Genomic DNA, 9,586 nt, shown 5'->3' with positions numbered 1-9,586 from the left:
CTTGAAAATATATGAAATGAGTATCATTTTAAGAAGCAACTGACATTGTTGACAATGAAAAAATTTGAGGTTTCACGCAAAAATTAGAAATTTAGAAAACTTGTATTCATCACCATTAGCTATAGTTCGCCAATACCTAAAGATTTTTCTAATGAGACTGGTGGTGATATTAATGAATGTCATCTTTTGAAACTGAGTAATGAAATGAGTCAGCATTTGGAAGATCTGCATAGCTCAGTGAACCAGTACTTTTCAAGTGACTAATGCATTATGTTACCAAATCATGCACAGTTCTTGAAAAGGTCATTCAAAGTACAAGATAGACCAATGACTTCTAGTGTAACAGAATAGAAAAAGTTCATGGATATGATTTCCAAGTTCACATTTTGGTGTTGTGTCAAAGAAGAATAACCACAATTATGTGAAAAGGCTATTAAAATACCTCTTCCTTTTCTAACAATGTATCTGTGTGAGGGTACGTTTTTACCCCTATATTTCCAAACAACATATCACAACAAACTGCATACAGAAGAAGATATAAGGAATGAACTGAATTCTATTAAAGCCAGAAGTTAAAGAGAATTGAAAAAGTGTTCAACAATGACACTCTTCTCACTGATGTATTTTGTTTTGGAAAATGTAGTTGTTTTAAAATAAAAATATGTTATTTATCACATACAGTGGGTTTATTATTGTTATTTTAAGTCAATCAGTAAACAAATATTTTAAGCTCTTAATTTTTTTAATTTGATAAATATCATTAACTGAAACCTATAGACTTTTTAACAGTATAATGAAGTTTTTAGACCAAAACATTTGAGAATTGCTAGCCAATTCTATGAATTTTGGTCATTAATTACATTCAATATGTCAGTAACAGGAAAGTAGAAATATCCTAACTTTAAAAAAATCACTTAGATTTAGTCTTTGTGAAAATTAAAAGGAATTTTTGGTTGTAATGATAATTGTCTAGAATAAAGAATCTATTATGTAAAATACTTTTAATCATTTTTAAGTTTGTCTTTTTAAATTAATAATACAAACACATAAATTTAAAAAATAAAATTATAATTTGAGTCCTGTCCTAATCTTTACTACTCCCAATTGCATTTTTTAAAGGAATTTATTTAATTTTATTATGATATATACTTGTAATAAAATCCTATGCAGACATTAATGTTTTTCCTGTAGGAAAAAAAAAGGCAATTAGGCAACGAGTGTTCTGCCTATGTTTTCCTCTAAGAGTTTTATAGTGTCCGGTCTTACATTTAGGTCTTTAATCCATTTGGAGTTTATTTTTGTGCATGGTGTTAGGGAGTGTTCTAATTTCATTCTTTTACATGTAGCTGTCCAGTTTTCCCAGCACCACTTATTGAAGAGGCTGTCTTTCCTCAATTGTACATTCTTGCCTCCTTTGTCATAGATTAGCTGACCATAGGTGCATGGGTTTATCTCTGGACTTTCTACCCTGTTCTATTGATCTTTCTGTTTTTGTGCCAGTACCATACTGTTTTGATCACTGTAGCTTTGCAGTATAGTCTGAAGTCAGGGAGCCTGATTCCTCCAGCTCTGTTTATCTTTCTCAAAAATCTTCAACAGAATACTGGCAAACTGAACCCAAAAACATATTAAAAGGATCATACACCAAGATCAAGTGGGATTTACCCCAGGGATGCAAGTGTTCTTCAACATATGTAAATCAGTGTGATACACCACATTAACAAACTGAAGAATAAAAACCATATGATCATCTCAATAGATGCAGAAAAAGCTTTTCACAAAGTTCAACACCCATTTATGATAAAAACTCTACAGAAGTGGGCATAGAGGGAACATATCTCAGCATAATAAAGGCCATATATGACAAACCCACAGGAAACATCCATCTCAACTGTGAAAAACTGAAAACATTTGCAATAAGATCAGGAAGAAGACAAGGATGTCCACTCTCTCCCCTTTTATTCAACATAGTTTTGGAAGTCCTAGCCACAACAATCAGAGAAGAAAAAGAAATAAAAGGAATCCAAATTGGAAAAGAAGAAGTAAAACTGTCACTGTTTGCAGATGACATGATACTACACATAGAAAATCATAAAGATGCTACAAGAAAACTGCTAGAGCTCATCAATGAATTTGGTAAAGTTGCAGGTAAAGTTGTAATTTTATACAAAATTAATACACATATATCTCTTGCATTCCTATACACTAACAACAAAAGATCAGAAAGAAAAATTAAGGAAATAATCCCATTTATCGTCACATCAAAAAGAATAAAATACCTAGGAATAAACCTACCTAAGAAGGCAAAAGACCTGTACTCAGAAAACTATAAGATACTGATGTAAGAAATCAAAGATGACACAAACAGATGGAGAGATATAACACGTTCTTGGATTGGAAGACTTAATATTGTCAAAATGACTATACTACTCTAAGTAACCTACAGATTTAATGCAATCCCTATCAAATTACCAATGGCATTTTTCACAGAATTAGACCAAATAACCAACCCTTCAGGGAAAAACACATGAAAGGGTCTGCTTTCTGAGGAACCCAGGTTAAGACTCTCTGTATTTCTAAATAACTTGTTCAAACTTATATCTCCTGATTTTTCAATTTAAGACATTATGAATTGACTTTTTCATAAAAGATGAGGACCTAGTGGTTTTACATTTTCATTCACCACCCAATATATTTTCCCCCCACTATCCCCTCTATATGTTCCATATGAATATCAGTGTTTATATTATTATAATTACCAAAATATAATTCATAGATGAGTCATATAGTATATTAGAATATATTTCTTTTCTTTTTAGTTACTTAATTTTTATGTACCTATAACTAATTAAATCCCACATTCTCTGATAGAACATTAAAACTAATTTCAATAGAGTCAAACACATCAAGGAATCTATTAGCTCAATTTGTGTGTGTGTGTGTGTGTGTGTGTGTGTGTGTGTGTGTGTGTGTGTGTGTGTAGGCTCATCCTTTCTGGAAACCTTCATATCCTTCATATCCTCTTGCTCAAGTCAGAACTTTCTCTCTAGGTTTGCTGCTCAGCTGTCAGACTGGAGTATCTTTTCACCATCGTTATTAGAATTCATTTCACCCTTGTTTCTTAGATACTCTGTTTTCTGAATTTTATGTTGTCCTCTTTCTTGGATTCTTCTCTTGCTTTTGTAGAGCACATTTCCAGTAACTTCCTGAGAAAGTATCTGGGTGGTATATCTTTTGAGATTGCACAAGTCGGCATAAGTCTATCTACATTTACATGTTGATGGTCTGGCTAGGTACAGACTCCTAGGTTGACCATCCAGAATTATGTAGGCTTTCCTCCATCATCTTTCTGTATTCCTCTTGAGAAATTTGATGGCATTCTGATTACTGGTTCTTTGTAAGTGACTATTTTTCTCTCTCTGCAAGCTTTTAGAATCTGCTCTTTACCTCAGGTGATTTGAAATATGGGGGTATGCCTTAGTGTGTGACTAGCTGTCTACCAAAGTCCGTTCTTCCCTTCCATGTATAGGGTTGAAGCTGCAAAGAGGCTGATAGACGAGAAACCTCACTTTCCAATTCTTTGTGAAACTATGTGTGGCCATATGACTAATTCTCACTAATGTATATGTTAGCAGAAGTGATGTGTGCTGTTTGGGGGCCAAGGCTTTTATGAAATAGGTGTGCTTTCCCTTTGATATTTCTTTCCTTTCCCATAGGCTGTATGCAGATGGCAGTGGTGAACTAGGGGAGGGCAGAGCCACCAAATGGAATGACCATGGATGCCTGAATCATCCCGTGGAGGAGACCTCCTCTCCCTCCTTGGCCTCCTATGTGACTGAGATATAAACTTCTATGTGTTTGAGCCATTATATACAAGGCTCAGAAACATATACAGATGGTCCTTGACTTATGGTTCAACTTATGATTTTTTGACTTTACAATGATGTGAAAGCGATACGAATTCATTAGAAACTGTACTTCGAATTTTGAATTTTGATCTTTCTCCGGGTTAGTGATATGTGGTACAATCCTCTCTCGTGATGCTGGGCAGTGGCAGCCATGGGTCCCAGTCAGACATGCAGTCACGAGGGTGATTAACCAATACACTTACAGCCATTCTGTTCTTCACTTTCAGTACAGTATTCAATCAACTACATGAGGTACTCAACACTTTATTATAAAATAGGCTTTGTGTTAGGCGATTTTGCCCAACTGTAAGCTAATGTAAGTGTTCTGAGCACTTTAAGGTAGGCAAGGCTAAGTTGTGATGTTTGGTAGGTTAGGTGTATTAAATGCATTTTAGACTTATGATATTTTCACCTTAGGATGGGTTTATCAGGACCTAAACTCATCGTTAAGTCAAGGAAGATCTGTATGTATATTCAGTCCAAAGCTCTTTCTGGGCTACTCATTCTTCATAAAAAAAACTTTCTGTTAATTTCCCTGGAAAGTACCATTAAACCTTAAGATACTAAATTCTTCACTTAATCTATAGAACGTATTGCTCATATAAGTTGGAAACAAACTATGTGAATCAGATCCATCACTAAATTAATTGCTTAAGCTCTCCTGCCAGTTGGAAAAACCTCACACTCCTGGACCTTGTTTTCCTCCTACCTGACCTAGTTTTCCTCCTAATTCAAATTAAAGAAGAAAAATGTTGGCTGTAGTGGATTAGAACCCAAAACACAACTTGTCTTTGTATTGTTCCACACAAATGTCTTTTCTATTAATTCACATTAAGTTACTTGAGGCAGAAGCTATGTTACATACTTCTTTTGTGTACCCTATCACCCCTCCAGGAGTAGTTGTTGACGTTTTTTTCTATCCCATCAGTAACAGAATCTCCTGTCAAATATGCACATTTATTGAACCAGAATATCTGTGGAAGGGCCTTGGAATCAGACTTTTAAGAGTCATCCAAGGTGATTCTCATTACTCTAAAATTTGAAACCCACTGCCTTACGGGGTGCTAGGTAGTTTAGATACTTTTGAATCTTTGCTTAATTAAGTTAATGTTAATTCAAAATATATATCATTGAAATTTATGTAAAAAGAATTATGACAATAAATAATCATTAGGCTTTGATAAGCAGAGTCTCCCATGATGCCTAAGTAATGATTTATATAGCTTCAGAGAAAATTCTTCAAAAATTGGGGCAGGACCATTTTATAAATGTGAATAATTGAATCTCGATATTTCATGTTATCTGTTCTCACATTTAAAATATTCAATATGAATGAGCCCAGTTCCTTCTTTCCTTTTGGACTATTTCCATTATTTCGTGGGTGTTGCTACTCCAGTTATGTGTTGCTCTGTCATAAATCACCCCAAACTCAGTACACAGACAGGAGCCATCTCTCTATGCTCACAGATTCTAAGAGCAGGGATTTGGATACAGCACAGTGGGGTGACTTTTCTTTGTGCCGCAATGGAGGCCTCAGCTGGAAAGACTCAGAAACAGCAGGGGCTGAATCCGGTGGGCACTCCTTCACTCATCTGGGAGAGCTGGGAAGGCCAGGAGCCTGGGCTCAGCTGAGAGTACTGACCAGGGCTCTGGTCTCTGCGTGTGGCTCAGGCTTCTGCTGCATGGGGCTGGGTTCTGAGGGGGAGCTTCCCCAAGGGGAGGGCTTCAAAGGAACCAGGCAGAAAAGGCGGGACCTTTTATGACTGACCCTCAGAGGTCAGAGTGTCATTTCCGCCCTTACTGTAGAGTCACAAGTCCACCCCTAATCAAGGTGGCCATAGGGGACACAGACCCTGCCTTTTTTTTTTTTTTTTTTAATTTTATTTATTTATTTATTTTTGGCTGTGTTGGGTCTTCGTTTCTGTGCGAGGGCTTTCTCTAGTTATGGCAAGCGGGGGCCTCTATTCATCGCAGTGCGCGGGCCTCTCACTATCGCGGCCTCTCTTGTGGAGCACAGGCTCCAGACGCACAGGCTCAGTAATTGTGGCTCACGGGCCCAGTTGCTCCGTGGCATGTGGGATCTTCCCAGACCAGGGCTCGAACCCGTGTCCCCTGCATTGGCAGGCAGATTCTCAACCACTGCGCCACCAGGGAAGCCCCCAGACCCTGCCTTTTAAGGATAAGAGTCTCAAAGAATTTGGGGGCCCTGTTTTAAAAGTACCACAAAATTAAGAAGCACTTCTAATCATTTAATTTCTAAAATCCTTTCTTAGCCCTTTATTGGGTCTCTATAATTTATATATAAGAGTATTCCTCTGCTTTTCTGGTAGAGGCAAATAGAGCCAAACACTAAATCTATATATCATATTTACATGTATAATTTTCACAACCCCTTTATAATGTTGATATTATCATCATCATTTAGCAAAGAAGACACCGATGCGTTGAGAGGTTGAGTAGCTTGGCCAAGGTTACACAGTCAGGGAGGTTCTGAGTCCAGAGCAGTAACCCTTCATGATACCTAATTAGTTGCACTTTCATACTCATGTGAGATCCTCTCACAGTGAATCCAGGGAAGTTTACATAATCCACATGTCCTTGGTGAGAGCTGAAACACATTTATAATCACACTCTACCAAAGAGCCTAAGCCTTTTAAAAAGTTGCTTTTGGCTAAATGATGGCTGGGCCATAAACCTTATCGTCTTATGAAAGCACTCAGGGGCTACACATATTTAAGGATTTCATTTCTTGTGGAAAAAAGAAAATGTTCTTAGTTGCACTCTGCTGCTGAATTTTGACCGGGGAGTAAGAGATGCCTTTCTCTGTGAAACAGGGCAGGACACTTTCATTTGTTTTTCCCCGAGGGGTTGGCTATTTGGTCTAATTTTTGTGATAAGCTGACTCAGGGTCAGGGAATGTCAGGAGTGCAAAAGGCAACAAAACCTTGGACAGGAAGAAGAAAGGCTGGCATGAGGTGGAGACCATATACAGAACACCTGCCCAGGAAGGGTCAGACCCAGGCAACACAGAGTTAACTATCTTAAATCAGTTAATGCTGGGCTCAGATTCTATACACCAAGTCGGGTCAAAATTTGGCTAATGAAGCTGAAGTCCTAATTGGAGATAAAAATTTCAGCTGAGGAAGCCGCAAAAGTCACCTTTTATGAGAAAAGTGAAGACATGCCAGCTCGCGCCTCCTCTTCTCCAAGGCCTGCTTGATAGTTGATGGAGGGAGAGGCGGGTGTCCACTCTGCTGTGATTTGCCTGTAATTCACAGACATGAGAACAGCCAAGTCCTAAGGAGTCTGGAAGCAAGAAAACCAGGCAAAACTCAAACTCATTCTAAAATTTCTTCTTAGATTTCCGTCTTTCTGTGGAGAGAAGATATCCTCCTAATTCCATCCTTAAGGATACGGGAGCATGTCTTCTTGACATTAGGATTTTCCCAAACCCACGAGTTATATGTTTACTTACTTTCCACTTCCCATATGTTGCTTAAATTTGCAGAATCAGATGATAGGTAATTATTAGCTAAACTTCACTCTCATTCTGAGAAATCTAAATAAGTATTACAAAGCTTCAAGTCAACCCATAATGTTTATTTAGCGTTTATTTGACTAACTGCTGTACTGTACTTACTTCACACGTTACAGATTCTCTATCACAGAACACAGGTCTTTGTTTAAAGTTCTTGGTGCATTTTCCTCAACCCAGGTCACTGGGGAGAAATATTCTGTGGATCCTCAAGATAAACAATCGTATTTGGGAAAGGGATTCTTAGTTGTAGTCATTCTCTAAAGCCTGGAGATGTGATTTCCCTTCTCCCTCTCTTTTTTTCCTTTATAAATTCCTCTCTTTACCCTGGAATTCAAGAATTTGAGTACCTTCTCCAGCCTGTCTGACCAGCATCCCAAAGTCAACATCCCAGTTAAGCCTGATTCCCTACGGTTTAACTGCTGCCGCCCCCCAACGGGACCCTCACACAATCTGTCCTGTTACAGGAAGGAGAAGCTCCGTGCTTTCCAGCTACTCAGGCAGAAACAAACAAGCAAGCAAACTTGTTGACTCTATAACTATCACACACCATACCCAATCCATCTACTTTCAAAATATTCCCAGAATTTGACCGTTCATCGCTCCTCCACTGATACCACACTGCTCGAAGCCCTTGTCATTTCTTATCTCAATTCCCGCAATACCCAGTGCTCTGGTCTCCCCGCCTCTGCCCCTACTGCGTACACAGTCTATTCTCCAAGAGCAGAGTGACGCTCTTAACACGCAATTCACCTGGTGTCCCTCCTCTGCCCCAAAACCCTCCAGGTTTCCCATGTGTGCCAAAGGCCTCACACCTGCCTCCAGAGCCCTCTCAGCCCTGCCTGCTGCTGCGGGACCCCTCATCTCTGACGCTGCTCGATGCCTCGCCTCCAGCCAAGCAGCCTCCGAGCCAGCCCTTGAAAGACCACGCAGGACACTACCTCAGGGTTTTCCTGTTCCCCGTCTGGAGTGTTTCTCCCCAGATATTAACAAGACCAACTCCCTTGCTTCCTTCAGGATGCTGCTCCCATGTTACCTTGCCTAAGACGTCTCTGACCACTTGCGTAAAATAGCGAATCCTGCCTCTACAGGATTATCCCAACACGGCCTAGTCACTCTACTTTGTTTCATTTTTTTTTTTTTCCTGTATCACTTATTCCCGTGCCATGCTTGTCACTGGCACAAAGTAGATAATAAATATTTGACCGAAACGTCTGCCAAGTGTCTTTTACCCCCCGATGTTGCCTGGAACCTACATAGTAAGAGCCCTTTCAAACTAGTGAAATCTTCCTCTAGTAGTTAGTAAGTGTGCCTTCCTGAGTCTGTTTCCATTTTTTTCCTTATGGTTCTTCACATTAAATATCCTAAACTTGTCTTTGAGGTGTTTTCATTTTTGCTACCATCTCCGTATCTTTGGGTTTTGCTTTTCTAAAGATAAATAACTACTACTACACATATTCCAGGCCACTAATCTGGTCCTCGAGAGGGGCCATTTCCCTCTTTCCTACCACACTTCAATGTGTCAGGCTTTTGTTTTAATTTCTGGAAAGTTTATCTTACACCGATTGAATTTCCTCATGTGCTTTTTCAAAATTAAAGTTGCCCTTGATCTCTACAGCAATTCTTTTTTACCACTACCCATTTCTGAGGGTTCTTTCTCTCTAGATACTGGCTACTAAAGTTTTATTTAGACTATTTTCCTTTGTCAACTCATTCAACCTCCGGCACAAGTCAAACTGGGATACTCTGAGTGCCGATAAACCTGTGAGCAATGAAAGCCAGTGACCTGGGCTTCCGTGGGCTGACGGTGGATTAGCCAGCAAGCTGCCAGCCCCCGGCACAGACAGGAGGACTGGCTCCTCCACCTCGTTTCCTCTGTTTACAACAGCCTCCCCCTCCCAGCCTCACAGGAAGACATGGAAGGGAACCCACCACGCAGCAGCCCCGCGGGGACTTGGGAGTGGAGTCGGCCCGGTGCCACCCGTGTGGACCACACCACTTTCCAAGTCCAGGGAACTCTGAGAGCGAGGCTCTCACGTCTCCAAGCCATACCCCTAGAACCGCATTCACGTTGAAGATGGAAGGTGCAACCAAGTTTAAACGTGGCTGGCAAGGGGTAAGTACAAGGTGACAGGATGAAGAT

This window comes from Balaenoptera acutorostrata, chromosome 1 (assembly GCF_949987535.1).
Source record: "Balaenoptera acutorostrata chromosome 1, mBalAcu1.1, whole genome shotgun sequence".
NCBI lineage: Eukaryota > Metazoa > Chordata > Mammalia > Artiodactyla > Balaenopteridae > Balaenoptera > Balaenoptera acutorostrata.
Note: the sequence above shows the minus strand (reverse complement) of the source record.